Source organism: Lissotriton helveticus, chromosome 11 (genome assembly GCF_964261635.1).
Source record: "Lissotriton helveticus chromosome 11, aLisHel1.1, whole genome shotgun sequence".
In the NCBI taxonomy this organism is placed as follows: Eukaryota; Metazoa; Chordata; class Amphibia; order Caudata; family Salamandridae; genus Lissotriton; species Lissotriton helveticus.
Window position 1 is genome coordinate 622,559,709 of NC_136072.1, and position 20,240 is coordinate 622,579,948.

Consider the following 20,240-nt stretch of genomic DNA (forward strand, 5'->3'; position numbering starts at 1 on the left):
CATATGATCCTTTACAAGGGCATCTTGAGTTTCTTGTAGATTCTGTAACATAGTACAATGGTTATCTATGTCAAACGTTGTGGCAGCCGCCACAATGTCTAGACCATCAAGGTCTGGCACAAACATTTGAATGCCAAAGAGCATTTCTTATGGGGTTTGCCCACCCAAAGATCTTCTAGGGAGATTATTTAGTGCACGTTGGACACCATACAAATGAGTTAGCCAACTCTGACCAGTACCTTAAACTCTAGCTGTCAAAGACTGCTTTAAGTCATGGTTCATTTGTGATTGATTACTCAAGGCTACTACTTGAATAATCCAATCAAGAAAGGCTGCTTGGTAATACTTCCTGATGTTCTGGAGCTGCAGCCCCCATCCTCAATATTGAAATTTATTGTCATTAAATTAGTGCAGACCTTCTTCTTCCCCTGCCACAAAAAAGTCACATAGTGCTTAGTCTATTCCGTAGAAAAAAGATTGCTGAACTTTGAACATAAAGTTGAAAAAAATTAAAACAAACAGCGGGAGAATGGCCATTTTAATCGGAACAATACGTCCTATAATCAATAGGGGTGCCTTATTAAGGGTGACAGTATAGTTTAGTTGGAAAAGATCAGCAAAGTTGTGCAAGACACAAATACCCAAATATCTAATGATTTGAGTAGCAGAATAGTGCAGCCTCATTTCAGTGGATAGAATTGAGGAGGTGCTATTAAACAAAAAGTACCTCAGACTTAGAATGGTTTATTTTATACCCCCAATATCGGCGAAAGTCTGGATTTTGGCAAATGCATTGAGGATATTTTGATTCTATGCAGCTTAATAGAGGATCATGCCATCTGCAAGAGCTTGATCTTGGATGTTCCTCGGAGGGGGGCATTGACCTGTGGATCTTGCTGTGATGCAGCTGCCTGAGATTCTATGAAGAGGGCAAATGGAACCTGGGACCTAGGGCATCTTAGCCTAGTACCTCTTTTGATGGAAACAGATCCCACTGTTTGTGAGTTGACCACAACTTTAGCCTCTGTTTTTTATAAAGTTTTTCCTGTAAACAAACCAGTTTTGAGGGGAAGCTGAAGTGCAACATTATAGCAAACAGAACCTCCCATTGCATTAGATCAAATGCCTTTTCGGCGTCGATCATAATGATGGATGCCATTAGTTTATTGTTAGAGTTGTAGTTGATTGACTACAACAGAAAATTAGTGTTTGATTAAATTAATCTTCCAGGTAAAAAAACACCTTGAATGCTATAAACCACAGATTGAAATAAAGGAGCTAGCATAGATGCAATGATTTTTGAAAAGAGCATGTAGTCGCTATTCAAAAGGCTGATCTTTGTCAGGTCGTTTTCTCTCTAACCATGCATGATGACAGTCAGTTCCTCTTTCTATTTTGGTTCGGCAGTCGTGGTTTGATCTGTTGCAGAGTCCCACAAGGGTAAATGATGAGTCTGTCCATTTTCAACCAGAATCTTAAAAAGAACATGGTGTCCTTGGTTATAACATCTAACTCGGTCCTGGTGCAGTATTTTGATGACCTGTTGGTTGATGAGTCAAATGCTCAAGAAGCATGCAGGACTGATACTATTGCTCTGTTTAACTACTTGGCTGAGAATGGACATAAGGTGTCTTCTAATAAATTGCCATACTGTTTGAGAAATGTCTTGTATTTTGGGCAGCACATTGAGAAAAGAGTCAAGAAGGTATCACAGGAAATATACGTGGCGATTCTGCAACTTGATCCACCAAAAACACAGAAAGAAGTCAGGATGTTCTTGGTAATGGTGGACTATTGACGCCTGTGGATGCACACATTTGCCCTAGTGGCCAAGCCTTTGCAGAGCCTGACACACAAGGATGTGATGGATCCAGTGAACTGGGATCACAATTGTTTCATTGCCTTCTTAGAGTTGAGAGAAAGTATCTGGTGCGCCCCGGCACTGGAAATGCATGATTACAAAAAAAGCGTTTCTACTTTTCTGCAGTGAGAGGGAGGGCTACACTCTCTCAGTGCTTGCACAGATGGATGGTAGTGCTCGAAGGCCTGTTGCTTATTTCTCTGCCACCCATGATCCAGTAGCTGCAGCATTGCCCGGGTGTCTCAATTCTGTGGCTGCACCGGTGTCAGCATTGAGAGGTGTGAAGGCATTGTTATGGGTCATCCTCTGTGTATGTGCCCCATTCAGTGGAGATCCTGCTGATGCGTCCTTACACTCAGCAATTGACAAACAGCCGCCTGACCCGGTATTAGCAGATCATACTGGCGGCTAAGAATGTTGCAATGAAGGGGACCATTTCTAGCCTAAATCTATGGAAATTAGTCTGAGACTGGCAGTGGGGGTTGCAAAATTAAATATTGCGGGGCCTGGAGAGCTGGGACCACCCCGTCAGTTGAGGATTAGTAAGCTGACCTAGATTAGTGCCAGAGAGCAGAACAAGTGATCCACAAGGTCAGAGGATGTCCCAAGAAATTAGAGAGACTATGGGAAGACTAGAAAAACTACAGGAATTAGGGAAGCGGGGTGGAAGGGAGATTGCTCATGGTGCAGAGGAACTGTGGGGTACACCAAGTGAACAAAATGATATGGCCGTAAATGCACCTTGATAATTCAACTGGATTGAGTACTATAAGGGATTCTGTTGCACCAAAGCAAAGATGTTTGTGTAATGATCTAACTATACTGTTGCTGAACAATGTGTAAAGCCCACTCTTTTGTTTAACAACAAAAATATTTTTTTTAAAAGAGAATGCCACAGTGAAGAGGTGTGCTGTTTCAAACCCTACCACCTTGTTGCCTCTTCATAAGAGTGACAGTGATGATGGTGAAATGGAGTATGACTGTCTCGATGTTACTGAACTGTGTACCAAGCCAAGACCAGATATACAAGATGGGCCACTGTCTGAATCTGGTTTTGCATTGTTCATGGATGGCTTGTGTTTGCAAGACCATGAAGTAAATGTAGGAGCTGTCTATGCTGTCTGTACAGTTTCTGGAGTAGTTTAAGCTTCATGGCTCCAAGGAGTATTTTCAGAACAAGTTGCTCAAATAATTGCTTTTACAAGAACATACTGTCTCAGACCTGCAAATAGTGACCATTTTCACTGATAGTCAGCATGGCTTTGGTTTCCTTCACGATTTTGGTCAGTCATGGTCCGAGAGGGGGTTTATGACCTCTTCAGGATCTCCGATCCAGAACAGACAACAAGTGAGAAAGCATCTTGAGGCATTGCAATTACCAGCTCAAGTTGGAGTCGTGAAAGGTCCTGCTTGTTGTAAAGGGGCTGATTATGTGACCATTGGCAATGGATATGCTGATGCAAAGTATTGTGCTCATAATGCTTGCACTTTTAGCAGGGAGTACAGTAATGAAGGAATAGAGGAGACCAACTACAACCTTTTGTTAACAACTGCTGATACATTGGAGGAGGCACGTTAACAACCAGTATCCTTGATATGATACATACACCGTCGGCACCAAAGAACAATAAAAGGATACTATTTGGATACATTTGGAGAACATTGACTCGGTTCTTGGTGCTCCTTCCCTTTCGTATAAAAAATTCCCAATCTTACCCTGCATCACATAATTATGTGACATTCAAAGTAAAAAATTACAGTCAAAGAAGCTGTGAAAGCTTAGTACAAATGCATGGGAACAACAGAATATGACTGGCTTTTGTCTGTGATGCTTTCACTTTTTTGCACTAACTTTCTAGTGAGAAAATGTCCTCACACTAAACTTGACACAAGGATGCACTTTATGTTAAATAGAGTACTAAATGACGGATTGGCATATTGATCAATTTTACAGCTTTTCGTGCAATTACTTGAAAGCAAAGTTCACAAATTTCACACAACTCTGCTGTAGAAAAATGTCTCTCTCTGAAGTATCTCCCCAAACAAATATTGACTTCCTTCTCCTAGGTTTCTGGCCTTCATTGTTTTGGTTTAGGACTCTGCAGGCCAGATGTACAATGTTTTTTGTATGTGCAAACGAGTTTGCGAACCCGTTTGTGCATACAAAACATCATGGGGTATGTACACACCCTATTTTGTGACCCGCAATGTGTTGCGACTTGCAAAACAGGGTTTTGCAACTCGTCATTAGGAAGGGGTGTATTTCCTATTAGCGTGCCACACCCTATGTACAGATAGATGTTTTGTGTCTGCAATTGCGCGCGCAAAACACTCGCAAATTACCATCATCTTCCCCTTTGCAAACGCAGAAGAAAATATTTTTTAAGGGCAGGCAGTGGTCTCAGGAACCACTGCCTGCCCTTCAAAAATTAAACAAAACGTTTCATTTTTAAAAAAAAATGCATCCCGTTTTCCTTTAAGGAAAATGGGCTGCATTTGAAGAAAATAATGCTTTATTTAAAAGCAGTCTCAGACATGGTGGTCTGCTGAGACCAGCAATCCACCATACCTGGGAGGGACTGCCATTCCCAATGGGGGTCGCAAATTGCGAGAGGCTCATTCATATTCATGAGCCTCTCTATTTGCTACCTTATTGGGAATAGCTAACAGTGTTTTATACACTGTTGTACATTCTAAATAGCTCCTCGCAAACTGCGAGTCGCAAAAGACTCGCAATTTGCAAGGCGCTATTTTGGCCGTCGTACATCTGGCCCTGAGCCTTTTATCACTGCTGACTAGTGCTAAAGTGCATGTGCTTCTCCAATAAACATGGTAACATTGGTGTATACACAATTGACATATTTACTTGTACGTCCCTTGAAAGTGGTAGACTATATACCCAGGCCATTTTTAGCGTCACTTTGACTTGGCATTTCAAACCTGTTGCCAAGCCTTAAACTCCCCTTTTAATATTCATAAGTCAACCATAAGGTAGGCCCTAGGTATCCCATAGGGCTGAGTGCTGTGTGAGTAAAAGGTAGGACATGTATTTTAAGGCTTTGTATTTCTTTGTGTCCTAGTGAAAAGTACCTAAACTAGTTTTTCACTACTCTGAAGCATACTCCTCACATTGGTTAACATTGGGAATTCCTTAATGCACTTTTAATCTGGAATTTCTGATTCGAAAGGAGTCGCTGTATGATGTTTCAAATCTTTGGAATGGTAATGATAAATCCTCTTTACTGGTAAAGTTGGATTTACCTTTACTTTTGTAGAAATATTACTTTTAGAAAGTAGACATTTCTCTGCTCTTACAGTTCTGTGTGCCTTCATGCATCCTGTCTCCAATATACGTCTAAGGTAGGTGAAAGAGACACTTTGTGCTTTCCCTCTCGACAATCACAAGCACTGGAAAGTTAGGTGTGTCTGAGCACTCATCTGCATTCTGATGGCTCTTCCTGGCAGGAAGAGAGGGGGTGGCTGACACTTGCACCTGAACAGGCAGTGTCTTGTCACCACACAAAGAGCTGTTTACCCTCGACTGATAATTTGGAGCAGGACTGGGACGAAAGGACTTGGTTGCACTTCTTTGAAGTCACCCCTACTTCAGAGATACAACTGGGTATAAGTACTAGGTCTCTAACTCCACCAAATCAGACACTTCTAAACCTACAACTGGACTCCGTTAGAAGAACTGCTGTACTGCATCAAGGTCTGGCACTCTGCTGGACTGTTGACCTGTAAGGATTGCTTTTCTGCTGTGCTGCCCTGCTGTTCTCTAACCTTGTTGAGGAGATCTGTACTCTGCCTTGCAACTGAAGTGATCTCCAAGGGCTTATTGGTTTGCTTCCTATTGCTGGAGACTCAAGGCTATCAAAGTCTCTACTCCTACTTCTGTGCCTGGTTCACTGAAAGTGGACCCAGATATTTGAACCAGAGAAGATGACGCATATCCAGCCTGTGTGTAGCAAAACCAATGCATCGACCCTGTTGCGGTCGTGGAATCAATGCATCATCTTTGGAATCGCCGCTTCATTCAATGGACGCTAGCCACCATTGCATGGAGAAAATAGATACAACATCTCGACTTCGGGCCTGTAATTGATGCATCACTCATCTGCAACCCATATATCGCTGTTGAAACCAAGATCAAGGTATTCTTTTCACTGGGCCTGCGTGGCTCTTGTCCCCGGCCTGTGCTTCATCATTTATTTATTTATTTAATTTATTTATGAAATTTGATAAAGCGCGAACAAATGCCCATAGGCGTCTCGGCGCTAAACATCTGCATCAGATTCTCCGCTGGGTTGTATGCTAGAAGAAACAGAATTACTGGTTAAACAGCCAAGTTTTTAGCTGTTTACGAAAAAGACCAAAGAGTGGTGCAGGTTCGGATTGACTGAGGAAGGGTATTCCATAGTTTTGGGGCCGAGGCCAGGAACCGACGGTCTCCCCAGGAGACCGCCTTGGTGCGGGTCACCACTAGGTTATTGAGAGTGGAGGATCGCAATGCCCTAGGGGGACTGTAAAAGATCAGTTGATCTTTGAGAAATTGAGGTCCATGTCCATGCAGAGCTTTATATATGATACAGAGTGTTTTAAACTTAATCCTGCTTCTGATTGGAAGCCAGTGAAGTTTTCTGATGGTATCAGCAACAGACAGATGTTTAGGGATTCTGGCAAGTAGTCTTGCTGCCGCGTTTTGTATTGTTTGCATTTTATCAAATACTCTGGTCTGGGCATTGGCGAAAAGACCATTACAATAGTCCAAGGTGGACAGCACTAGGGAGCTTACTAGAGTTTTCACTGCAGTTTCAGGTAGGAAGGGGGTTATTTTCCTTATTAGGCGTAATTTATGAAACGCAGAGTAAGTTATTTGGTTGGCGTGGGCGAGAAAGTTGAGTTGGTCATCAAAAACCACTCCCCGATTACTTACCTTGGAAGTCGGTTTAGGCAGAGTTCCGAAGGATGCCGGCCACCAATCGAGTGACCAGCTTGGTTTAAGTTGTCCAAAGATTACCACCTCAGTCTTATCTGAATTGAGCTTTAAACAATTGGAGGCCATCCAGTCTCCAATTGCCAACATGCCTTCTTTGAAACTCTCGGCAATTTTATGTCCATTATTTTTAATGGACAGGACTAACTGTGTATCATCTGCATATGAGGTAAAGCTCATCCCATGTGCTCGAATGATATTGGCAAGGTCCGACACATAGATATTAAAGAGGGTCGGACTCAGGGATGAGCCTTGCGGTACCCCACATGGCAAAGATAGATTAGTCAAGTTGATAGATCCCAAGGTGACAGCCTGACTCCTGCCTGAGAGAAAGGAAGCCAGTAGGTCTTTTGCTGCCTGTTGGATGCCCATTTTTTCGACACGGTCGACCAAGATGGAATGGTCGACCGTGTCGAAGGCTGCAGATAAGTCAAGAAGCACTAACACTGCTGTTCCTCCCTGATCTCGGATCACTCTAATGTCATCCGCCGCTTTGATCAGGGCGGTTTCGGTACCATGAAACTTACAGAAGCCAAATTGGGTATTATCCAGTAAATGGTGTTCCTCGATGAATTCAGATAGCTGTGAATTCATCGCTTTTTCTGCTACTTTTGCCAAGAATGGAAGACTGGCTATAGGTCAATAATTTTTCAGGTCAGCCTTATCAAGATGTGGCTTTTTTAGGAGTGGTTTGAGGAGGGTTTTTTTCACGATTTCCGGATAAATCCCAGATCTGAACATGTAGTTACATATTTGAGTAATGGCAGGTAATAAGACATCCATTACTGGAGGAAGAATATTAAAAGGGTATGGATCTAAGGCTGATCCGGTTTTAATCAAGGAGATGATATCCGCTGTTTGGAGCTCTGTGATGTCTTTAAATTGTGTGAAAAGAACAGCGGGGGGTGTAGAGTGCGTGGTTGTTGAAAAGTTGTTAAGGTTATTTCTGGCGGAAAATGCAGTGTAAATATCGTTAACCTTAGTAAAGAAAAAGGTACCCAATGCGTCACATAGGGATTGAGAAGGGGGAGGAGCTAGGTCAGGGGAATATCCAGCTAGGTGCTTGGTAGTGTCGTAAAGCTGTTTTGTAGAGTTCTTGGTTTTCTCTATACGTTTGGAGAAATACTTCCTCTTGGCCTCGATGATCATAACTTTATATGTGGCGAGCATCTCTTTATAACGGATTTTACTTTCTTCGCTATACGACTTTCGCCAATGCCTCTCCCTGTTCCTACATAGTTGTTTCTGAGCCCTCAGCTCATCAGTGAACCAAGGAGCAGAGGGAATCGATCTGTTTCTTGTTACCTGTTTAAGGGGTACCAGTGAATTAGTGGCGAGACCCAGCCAGTCCTGAAATTGCTTGGTGGCTATGTTGGGGTCAGTAGATAGTATAGGCTGAGAGTTGGAGAGATGAGCTTTTAAGATAGAGCTGTCTATGTCTTTCCAAGCTTTAAAAGGTTTGCGACTGGACATGGGTACGTTAACTGTAGTGGCTTCGTTGACGGTTATAGTGCCCAGGATAGCATGATGGTCCGACCATGTGAGTGGCAAGCTATCCGTTATATGAATACCCTCAAGGTTAGAAAAAATGCCGTCCAGAGTGTGACCGCAGTCGTGCGTAGGGGAATTAACCAGTTGCGGAAGCCCTAAAGTATTCATGCCAGATAAAAGAGTGGAGGTATCCCTATATTCTGATTTCTCCAAATGAAAATTGAAGTCGCCCAGTACCGTTAGGGACGTTTCAATAGCTAAGGGTTCTAGGATGGAACTAAGATCTGGGAAGAATTCTGACCGTGCTCCCGGTGGCCTATATATAAGAATTCCTTTGAAGTTATCAGAGGGGGAAATTTTAATGGCAAATTGCATGGCTTCGCAGGTAGATGAGGGGATCTGAAAAGTCCTGACAGCATAAGTGTCTCGGGCAATAATGGCAAGGCCGCCCCCTTTTTTACGCTGCCGGTCTTGTCTATGAACTGAGTTCAGCCTGAACTGTTGACTTTGCCTTGGACCAGCACAACCTGATAACCCCCATTGGCGCTTAATACTTCTAAGTGCTAGAACTCTTTTTATTCTTTAAAAATTCTTAACTCAACTTCTATGTATTGGAGGTTTGTTGTTTTGGTCTTGATTTATTTATAATACTGTTGTCTATTTTTCAAAACCTGTATGGAATCCGTGTTTGGTGTTTTCATGGTGTTACTGTGTGTGGGTGTTGCACAAATACTTAGCACACTGCCTCTTTAGATACACCTGACTGCTCTGTGCCAATCTACCAGATGTAAGAATAAATCAAAAACAGTGTTTATCTATGCATTGTAGTCTCTCATGCCCAATACTTGCACAGGAACTGTGGGGATTTAGAACACTCCAGGCAAAGAAGTATTTTGCCTACTGGAGCTCTCCTCATGCACTAAGAAAAGTGCAAATTATGAGGTATTTTGCAATGATTTAAATCACCACTGGTGACACTATTAGGCTCCTGCATTACCTCACTCTGCTTTTGAAAATGCTATCCCGAAGTGTGTTTAGATTTATTCTTGGCCTGAATTTGGATTGCATGGTGCAGGGTGCGTAAAGAACCGGACCTGGAATCATTGCTTCTGAACAGTAATTGTTCCCCCCCACATTGTGTAATTACGAGATGATTTCGCTGTGTTTTTCCAGATGGTTAACCCCAATTGCGTGTGCAATTCCGCTCCCATTTGCCATTTGCCACTTGTTTCACATATATAGTTACAAATTATTATGGTAATTTGGCCCCTTTTTAGTAGTTACATTTTATAAAAGTTGCTATTGTAATTCTTCACAAACATCACAGGATGGCACAATCACATTGCTTACACTGCAATGCATATTCATGAAATTATGTTGCAAAGCCAATTTACTTTCCGTTTGCTGGTCAAGTTTTTTACCTTGATTTAGAATAAGCCAGTAACACTAACTAACCATATCAACTGTACAGTAAATTATGGGTGATTCAATCATTTTGAGCAACTGATTACATAGAATTAACCAAACCAGAGATCACAAAGTGCATATTTTGGAGACGTAGCAGAATTCAGATGTTTTCGACAAACTTAGTAATTTTCAAGCAAGGCCATCTACAGGATACTATTATTTCTCATGAACATTATAGTTTTCTGTTTTAGCAAAGAGGGATGACCATGATGCATTCTGTATTTAGCACAAACGGCAGACATCTTGCTGTGGTGGTATGGCCACAATGAACTCTAGAAAGGGAATTGGTGTTGTCCTGCCATTAAAAAGATTCCCGTCTATTCATGGGGTTCTCTCAAAGGGAACCTATAATATGATGTAGTGCTACAAAGTTCAATGTTATTCTGATATCCCAAATCCCTGCCGAATCATAATACTAGAGAATCCTCACAATCGTCAGCTTATGAGAGATGCGTAACATGCAAGTAAACTCATGTTGCTCAATTACTGAATTTGACTTGATGTACATGGTTTGCTATTATGAAATTAAGGTCCCCATGTATGAAGCTATTTCACTGTTGGTAAGGCTTCGATTCGTGAAATCAGAGCCTTATCGCCTGGAAAATGGATTTTAAAAATGTTCCAAACTAAAATAATTATATGAGTAACAGATTACCATAGTTTACTAGCTCGCTAATTGTGTTTGGGAATAAATAACGATCCAGTATTTGGATGGGGTTTGTGAAGGGAGTTCCTTTCAGCTACCAAATCTTTAGGCTGTGTATTAATGTTATTGCAACCTAAATTTGGTCGCACATTTTTTTTATTTGATCCCCTCCTCAAAGGACGTGGTAAGCCATTTACAAATGGGACGGGTCCCCTGTGGACTCCTTCCCCTTTGTGAATGTTTACAAAAACGTTTTTATGAGTAGGCAGTGGTCGATGAGACCACTGCTCCTAATGAAAAAGGTTTGTGTCATTTGTGTTTTTTTTAAATGCATCTTGTTTTCCTTAAAGAAAAATGAGCTGCATTAAAAAAAAAAAGATTGCTTTATTTAAAAGCAATCACAGACATGGTGGTCTGCTGACCCTAGCTGGCCACTGTGCCTGTGAATGTAGCCAATCGTATTGGGTCACAATGTACGACCTGCCTCATCTATATTAAGGAGGTAGGTCAAATTGTGACCCACTATGACCTGAATTTTGAGAACCAACCTTTTAATACAGAGGTCGGTTATAAAAATACAAAATGATTCATTAGAAGTAGGAGAGCACATTGTGACTGCTTCTAACAAATCCATTTTGTACATTCCATTTGAAGAATCACAAATTGTAAATCGTTATTTGTTGCAATTTACAATTCCTAAAAGGGAATCTTTCTATACGAGACCCTACGTTTGACGGTGGTGTTCGTGTAATGCAATGTAATCCTCCTAATCTGGCAGCCTGATTTTCCGAGCCACTCTACCTGCTTGTCCAGCGGCCGGGCTTGGCTCCGCCACATCATCCCTGAAATCGACCGGCCGGGCTTGGCTCCGCCGGTCGAACTCCATTTCCCAGCAGCCTCCAGGGGGAATTGACGACGCCAGCAAACAGCGCGCCAGGTGGCGCATTAAGCACCGGCAGGTCCTTCGTCCCGCGAGGACGCGCGCGGGACGCGCCGGACGAAGCCCGGACTAAGGGCGGACAGTCTAAGACAGTCCGAGACCGGCAGAGACTGGGCTGGGCCAGTTACTCTGCCCGTATTTTCAAGGTGAGACTTTCCCATTGCTTGAGGCCCAACTTGGTTACTATCGTTTACAGACTTTGTTGAACTGTGGCTACGCCGCTCTGAGGGTTTGTGATACACGTTGTCAACGTATCCACAAAGGGTATTTGGAAAGGGTATTGTACACTGGTGAGCTATGTCTTGTAAAAAGCTATCTCCGGCTAAAAATACTATGGACAACTACCTAGTCCATGTAGTTGCTAAAATCAACAGCGAAAGGAGATCCTCACTTGGGTTGGGTGTATCTCCTAAATCATCTACATCCACTTTACCGGCACCAGACCTGGCCCAACTCCCTGAGTTAGACAACAGTAGTAGTACTGCTGCAATATCTGACCATGCTGACAATGTGATTTCGGCTCAGATAAACTGTGTAGCGGAAGACAGTGAAAACGAGGAGGAGGTTGAACTACATCTAACTGAGGAAAAAGCCCCTACCCCAGTGCCTGCGCCGCGTTCTGCTAGAGGTGTTAGAAAGGGACTGCCCAAACGTGGAGGGCTTCGATCAAGCCGGAAAAAGCCTGTTTCCCCCCCTAGTAACATTGTGGTGGAGGAAGATGGATTAATTGATGAAGATTCCATGTCTTTAACTAATGAGCAATTTAAGAAACTGTTGGGCATGATAGACACTAAGGTTAAGGGCATTGTAAAGCCGTTGGTAGGCATGATAGAGAAGCTCACTAGCGAGGTTAACCGACTAGGGGATCTATTGAATAAAGCATTAGCTGAAGTAGAAAAGCTGCCTGATGAAGTCACTAATAGGGCTGAGCTAAGGATGGGCACCTCTACATCTGTGGGCGGCGGTGGAGCCTTCCCTTTGCTCAATCAACCGGCGGCTCCTCAGGTAGCCACATTGGATGGTGCGCAGGGGGAAGTTGTCCCTCCAGCTGTATCTACTGCTCCGGAACCTGTGAAAGGCTCGGTTGAGCTTATAGTTGAGGCTTCTCCTCTAGTCCTGTTCCCAGCTAACGTCCCCACATTGGCTCCAGGACAGGATGAAACAACTTCATCCTTGCTGTCTAAGGCCCTACACTGGCTGACAGACAATATGGTGATAACTCCCTGGGGTAAGCATCAGTTGGCAGAAGAACTAGTTATGGCCAGGAGGGTGGAGTGGATTGGAAACAGTCCAAAAAGATTCAGGGGTGACTGTGTTGTTTTGAATTTCTCGGACCCTGATGTTTTAACCAACATACTGCCCAACCTCCTACCGCCACAGCGAAGATCCTCCGAGATTATCCCACTCACCTTAGACTTTTTTTACTATCGAAGTGGGAGGGTTCCTAACCAGTGTACGTTAAGGACAAAATGGAATGTGGTTTCAACTAAGGGGAGGAGGGTTGCCCAATCCACTGAGTGGGGACTAAATATGGAGAATAGGTATTCAGCTCTTTCTAATCTGAACGATTGTGATTGACTTCCTGGGGACAAAAGTTTAGCATTATCAGCTACAATCGATCAGAGTTTATGCAGCTTGCCTGTCCAGAATGACAATTGTTGCAGAAATAGGATGAGGACTAAACCGGGGGCCGTGTTCGGCAAGAAGGATCCTCAAACAGTTACGGCCTTATCCTCTGTACACTGCAATCTTGTAGTTGGTTTTCAGGGGGCAGGTAATAGTGATGCTACAAGTAATATAGCCCAGTCAAGTCCAGTAGTGATAGCAGCAGGTGAGCCTATAATCCTGAACGTTACTCCTGAAGTGCTAGTTGGTTGTTCTACTGGGGGGGGCGAATCTAATCTCTTGGAATCTGGCTGGTCTGTCCTCTAAACTAGACTGTGGTGACTGGCTTGGCTTTGTTAGTCTATTCGATGTGTGCATATTTCAGGAGACTTGGGCATGTGAACCTGTTTTTGTGTTAGGATATCTAAATTTTTCTGTGCCAGCAATAAAGGGTCCAAAAGGGAGACCAATGGGGGGTCTTACAGTTTGGGTCCGACAGTCCCTTAAATTCACAACCAAAAGTATAGGGACTAGCCATAATGAGATTCAGTTGATCAGGATAACTAATGATATTCTAGGGTCACTCGACATTTATAATATATATGCTAGAAGTGTTAAGGGTGGCCGATCTGAAGTTTTAATTGCCTTGGATAACTTTCTTGATACACATTCCCATGACAATAATATGGTTATAGCAGGCGACCTTAATCGGACATTTGAGCCTTTGGTCGCGGGTGAGGCCTACTTTGGAGATGAAGAGGACTCCCATTGGGGTATCCCTGAGCTACAAGTGAAGCCAGTCACACGTTGGACCGAGGACATATAGCTCTGAATGCCATGTGTCTCGAAAAAGGTCTGAGAGCTCTGAACGGACGAACAGCACGGGATAAAAATGGCTCTATGACTTTTGATAACGGGAGACATAAAAGTCGAATAGACTATGTAATCTGTAGCATGATTCTGTGGCCATCTGTCTGTGACATGGAGGTTGTCGTGAGACCCGAGAGCGACCACAAACCCCTATGCGTGGAGCATAAATGGTGGCCCGCTAGAACTAACTCAACCCGTTCGAATGCTCTTGCTCCACCTTTGATCATCCCAGAAAACAACATGCGCAGACTCAGATGGGCTAGCGTAGTGACCAATCAACAGGCCATTGATACTATCAACCATGAAACTGACCAAGCAATACTAGCTATGGAATCAATTAGCGTTTCATCTTCTGGCTTGGGGGATGTGGTTAACATCCATGATACCCTCTTTGGCAAGATCAAAAAACACTTTCTAAAACCTGCTAAGCGAAATGGGGCAATAGCTTGTAAAGGTGCAAGATGGTATAACGCCGAATGTAGGGTGGCACGACTTGCTCTGGGTCATGCCATTAAGAGGAGGGAGCCCGTGACCATCTGCCTAGCCAGAAAGGGTTATAAAGCCTGCATAGCGAAAGCCAAGAGAGCTTGGGATGAGCAACATTGGTGTAAACTGAAAAAAGCTAGCGACAGGAAGGACTCCAGAGTGTTCTGGAACATCGTCAAATGGGGTAGTGAGAGAGTAGAGGAACCCCCTAATAAAAAGGTGCCACAAGAGGACTGGGTAGAATCTTTTAGCTCACAATATGCTCTTAATACTCAGATTACAGGTGAGGACAGTCTTACTATGTCCTTTTCCCAAGGTAATCTTTTTACTTACAAAGAGATTATGTCAGCCATTAATGCAGTGAATAGAGGGCGTGCTCCCGGTTTAGATGGCGTCCCTGCCGATATTTTCTTACATGATAAAGAGCGATGGTGTAAATATATATATTTACTTATTGACTTCATCGCAAAGGGAGCTGAGGTCCCGGCATCATGGAGAGGAGCTGTGATCATCCCTGTGTTTAAAAAGGGTGACCGTGCACAGCCAGGTAATTACAGGCCAATAAGCCTCATAGACACTGTGCAAAAAATAGTTGGTTGTGTGGTTGTAAAAAGGCTCCTTAACTGGGCAGAGGACAATAACATATTATCACCCTACCAAGCGGGATTCCGAAGGGCAACAAGCACGGTGGACCAAGTGTTCCGCTTTCAATTGCTACAATGGAAGACCGTGGTGTTGGGTGGAGGCAGCCTATATGCGGCTTTTGTCGATCTAAGGGCGGCCTTCGACCTGGTGCCACGGGCCAAATTGTGGCAAGTTTTACAGAGTCTGGGGGTCCCTGAGGAATTACTGACCTTGATAATGCGCCTTCATGAGCTCACTTTTGCTAAAATTCAGTGGGGCGGCTATGGGATGGTCACAGCTGACTTTCCTGTCGAGCGAGGGGTTCGACAAGGGTGCTCAATGGCTCCAACCTTGTTTACTTTGTTCATAAATGGTGTTGTCTCTCGTATGGTACCAGCTTCAGTAGATGCTCCCTCTCTTTCAGGTCTAAAAATCCCTTTATTAATGTTTGCGGATGACACGCTTATTCTATCTAAAACCCCTAGTGGCTTGCAGCGTGCTCTGTTAATTTTTGAAGATTTCTGTGGGGAACACGGATTAGAGGTGAATGCAACTAAAACTAAACTCATGATCTTTAAGCCGCACCGCAGTTTTAAGTCCAAAATTGTTATGAGTGGTCGGCCTCTTGAGGTAGTAAACTCATTTACATATCTGGGTATCCATATTGCAGACAATAACAGGTGGAGTCAGCATATAAACATTGCTACACTGAGACACAAGCAATTAGCGGGTGCCATTAATTCAGAACACAGGAAGTCCTTGACTAAACCTGTTAAGCCAGCTTTGCTGGTTTACGAAGCAAAGGCAATTGGGTCCGGAGATGTGGGGCTTTGAAAATTTGAATTCCTTGCAAACCTCAGAGAACAAATTTTTACGGTTACTCACTGGCACACCGAAAAGCACTCCGCTGTTGCCTTTAAGATATGATCTTGGTAGGAAACAAATTAAGGATCTGGCCAGCTTACGACCCATCTTGTATTGGCGAAGGCTCTGGACTACTCCCGAGCTTTCGCACTATGCTGAAGGTTTTATTGATGTCATAAAAGCGGATAGTTTTCATAAAATTAGTTGGCTCAATTCACTGAAAGCAACACTGTTTGAGCTTGGGTTAAGTTCTATATGGCTAGATCCAGCAGGTGCATTATTTCCCACCAAGTCTGCCCTAAAAAATATATTTTGGGAAAATGTTGCTAACAGGAGCCTGAGCAGATCTAGTAATGGGTCTATGTCTGTGGGTTTCCTTGAGGTTAAATTGTATCCCGCTTTGGAGTCGTATTGGGATATTATTTCAAAGCCAGGTGACAGAAAGCTCCTATTCCAACTGAGAGCTGGAGCCCTCCCAATAAGGTCACTGACTGCTAAGTGGGGTACAGGGGGGGGTGACACCTGCCCAGCCTGTGGTACGGGGAAGGAAACACTTGGTCACTTTTTGTTTTCCTGTAAAGCTTACTGTGCTCCAATGCGTGTCTGGTTAGCACCTATGTGCAGGAACCTTGGGACCACCTGTAATTCTGTTGCCCTCCGTATTATATGTTCAAGCTCACTTACATGGATATTAATAGCCACAGCAAAATATACTGGTTGGGCATGGGCGATCAGACAGAGACTGCTAGTTAATTAACTATTCTCTGTCTGCAAAATCTGTCTCTATGAATTTGTTACCACTGATTTTTAAACTATTAATGTTTTTGTATTCAGATAGAGACTGCTAGTTAGTTAACTATTCTCTGTCTGTAATATTTGTCTCCATGAATTTGCCATCACTGCTTTTTAGATTGTCAATGTTCTTATAACCTTGCAATTTTTTAAATGTAGTAATCTCTTTTTAATTATTTAACAAGCATTGTGAGAAATTTTATAATTGTGTGTACTCTATGAATTCAATAGTGCAGTGTCATTGTGAATGACTGTAAATTTAATTCAATTTTAATATTTTGTGTATATTTTGCTTTTATGAGTAACTACTCGAATAAAGCACTATTTGAACTTGAACTTGCAATGTAATCAGCAAAGGCGGAATTTTTCCCTTGCTATTGATTTTCAAGTTACGCAAAAATTCTCTTCAGGTCTGATCTTTCTCCACCTACAGAATGGGGTGGTTGTGCTTTTTTAGAACTTCAATTGTTTATTATCAATGATGGCTTGTGGATAATGCTGCATAGTTAGCTGTTGCTAGGCAGAAATTACCTGATATGAGAAACAGGAAAAATCCACCCTCTTCCTCCATTTCTCTTGCGGAGTCAAACTATGCACCAGTAGCATTTCCTATAGTCTTGTTTCAACCTTATCAGTAATTTACACTGCAACATCAAGACGTTGAGGAGCTTAGAGTGAGGGTTGTGCATTTGATTCCTGTGACTTAAGCTGCCAAAAAAAACCACGCTTCATGAATAGACAGTCCGGTGTTCAAAGAATCCTCAAAGGCTCTTTTTGAAATGAGCATAGTTGTCTTCATTTAATTTAATTTTATGGTCCACGTTTTCAGATTGCATGGTAAATTCCAGGTCTTTGATTCACGTGGTATATAATCAAATAAGGTGACCAGTCAGAAGTTCCATGAAATTTATAAGACATCTTTCTAGGACTATGGCTAAAATAAATAAACCAGTAAGCAGGGGTTAACATCAAACCAGTTTGTATAACCTAACTGGTCTTAGTGGGGCAATTAGCAGGGCAGCACTGTTTACTGGGAATGTCAATATATTTAGCTACCAGTTAACTCTGGGTTCATAGAAGTAACAATGTTGCTTGATCTTGCCCAACTGAGATCCAGTTAAATGCCAGTGATTTCGCATGCACATATGAACACAGGTATGGATTCAAGGTTTTACCAAAGGGACAGCAGGGAACATATTCAATAGAGACAGGTAGAAAATATCTGTTCTACTGGTGGTAAATAAGATTTTCTTAACAGGCTTTTGAGTGTTCCTATCTGTTGCTGTGGCACTTGAGTGTAATATGTCCCTCACAGGATTTTCTCCGCCTTTTCATGTAATACTTTGCATCTCTAAGAGAACATGAATGCTTAGGTAGAAACTAATTACTACAACAACACACATCAGTTCCTAACACAATTTAGTATGTTACCCATTGCATGGGTATGCAATCACTTTCCATATAGTTCAAGGTACTGTATGTCTTAGGAAGTGTGTGAAGTTAATCTGTATCCTTTATGTGACCAATAAACCTACATATTTCTAATACAGATTACAAACTATGATTTCAAATAGTAAAATATTCTCCTTTCTCGTTCCTGCAAAAGGAAAAATAACTTAATACGATTAGGTTCTTCCCTGATTTGAGTTCCATTTAAACAAGTTCAGGTCTAAGGTATTTAAGGGATCATTTTAAAGGCTATTCTGACCCACGGGGGCTGTTGGTAAAGGATCAGTGTAACCTACTTCCTCCCGGAAGGAATTGTTAACCAACTGAGTTCCAGTTCAAACTGAAACCTACCTCAGGGCTGCAGCAGTTGACCCAGTTCAAATGGACTCAGGATCACGTGCTGGCCAACTCACTTACTAGAAATTAACCTGGGCATAGCTCCTCGTTGTCTAGAATTTAAATAAGTGTTCAAGATCCTTTTACAGAGCCATGATTAAGATCAAGGAAACACTGAAATCTTATAAGAGCTCCGGTGTGACTGTGTCCATGAGTACAGAGAGCTATGGATCTCCCACAAGGTTTTGGAAATAGGGTCCTGCACTGAAGCACTCATCATTAATTTATGGTTTTGTATCTTTGACTGGTGCACATGGCTGGGATACACCAGTGCAAAGAATAGTTCCTTAGAGATTGTTGTCCCAAATTTTCCCTACCATGGTCTAATTTACTTGCAATATTCTTTCTCAAATAAGGTGAAGTGCATATCAAAACAGGTTCTCTGCCACTATGTCCATTGTTGTTCTAAAAAATTAAAAAGTGGCATCGGGTTCTTATGTCTCACTTAGTGTGAGGGAAATGATTAAAATGATTCACTGTAGCTACGTCCAGTGCTCGTCTACATTGACATCACCTTGCAATTATTAAAGTGAAGGGCATAGACATTCACAACAAGTTCAAATCCAATGATCCATGAATCAGAAAATGAAAAGTATTAAGGTTGAAAATGCTTGAGACAGCCCTTCGAAACCAATGTGAATTTACCTGTGCAGCATTCCCCCCATCATTCAATATCACGTCTTCACCATTGGAGAAGAGCACTGACTATGCTAATCAATCAAACCAGACCTTCTCAGCAAAATACCCGTGTGCCTTCTTGTCAAATCTGTTATAGAAAAGGTAACACAGTCACAAATATGATCCCACGGCTCCATCTTTTTCATTCTCACGATCTCTAGCTTCACCTCTCTATATTTTACACACTCTCCGCTTTCTACTGTAATGTTCCATTCTCACTGCCTCCTTTTTGCCTCTCTTCACCTACAACCTGCTAGCTCTGTCTCTCTTTCATGTAAATTCTCTCTGCCGATCACTATGTCTCCCACTTTCTGTTTCTTGCTTTGTCAAATTCTACTCGCCTCCCTTTTTTGTCTATCTCCTCCTCTTGACTTCTCTCTGTCATTTACCCTTTCTCTCTCTATCCTATTCTGTCTATTCCTTTACGGCACTCCCTCTTACCCCCTCTCCCTCTCATAGACTCATCAATGCATCCTCTTTCTTCTTTTTCTCTCCTACTCTATCTTGACTCTTCTCTGCTCCATCTTTCTACCCATATATGTGTGTTACTCATGATGCCCACCCTGGATAAACTGTTTACATTGTCATAAAGGCACTCCTGACATATTGTGGCTATCCATTGCATGATATGCAGCATTTATTAGTAATTGAAAGCTGGTATTTCGGAACAAAACTGAAGTAACATTATTGCTGTCTGAACCGGTGTATCTTCATAACATGAGCGATTTAATTGGTGTATGATTCTATAAAGTCTGTAGCTCTGCTGTCCCTGGCCTATGATTGTGATATTTGTGTAACCTTTTATTTCTACACCCTACCCCTTCCAAGGAGACTTTCAGTCATGACATATGACTGAGATTCTTCTTGGAAGGGTCCTGTTGTACAGGAATAACATTTAGAATTTAAGAAAAATATTTTCAAAATAGTAGGCCATGTGAAATTGCATTTTCTGAAGAATCTGTATCACCCTTGGCTTGGTAGACATTTGGGAAAGTGGGGTGAATAGCCAGAACTTTGCCACCATGTTCTCAAAATGTTCTTGGGAATAGTGAACCTAACACCCACTGGACATAGG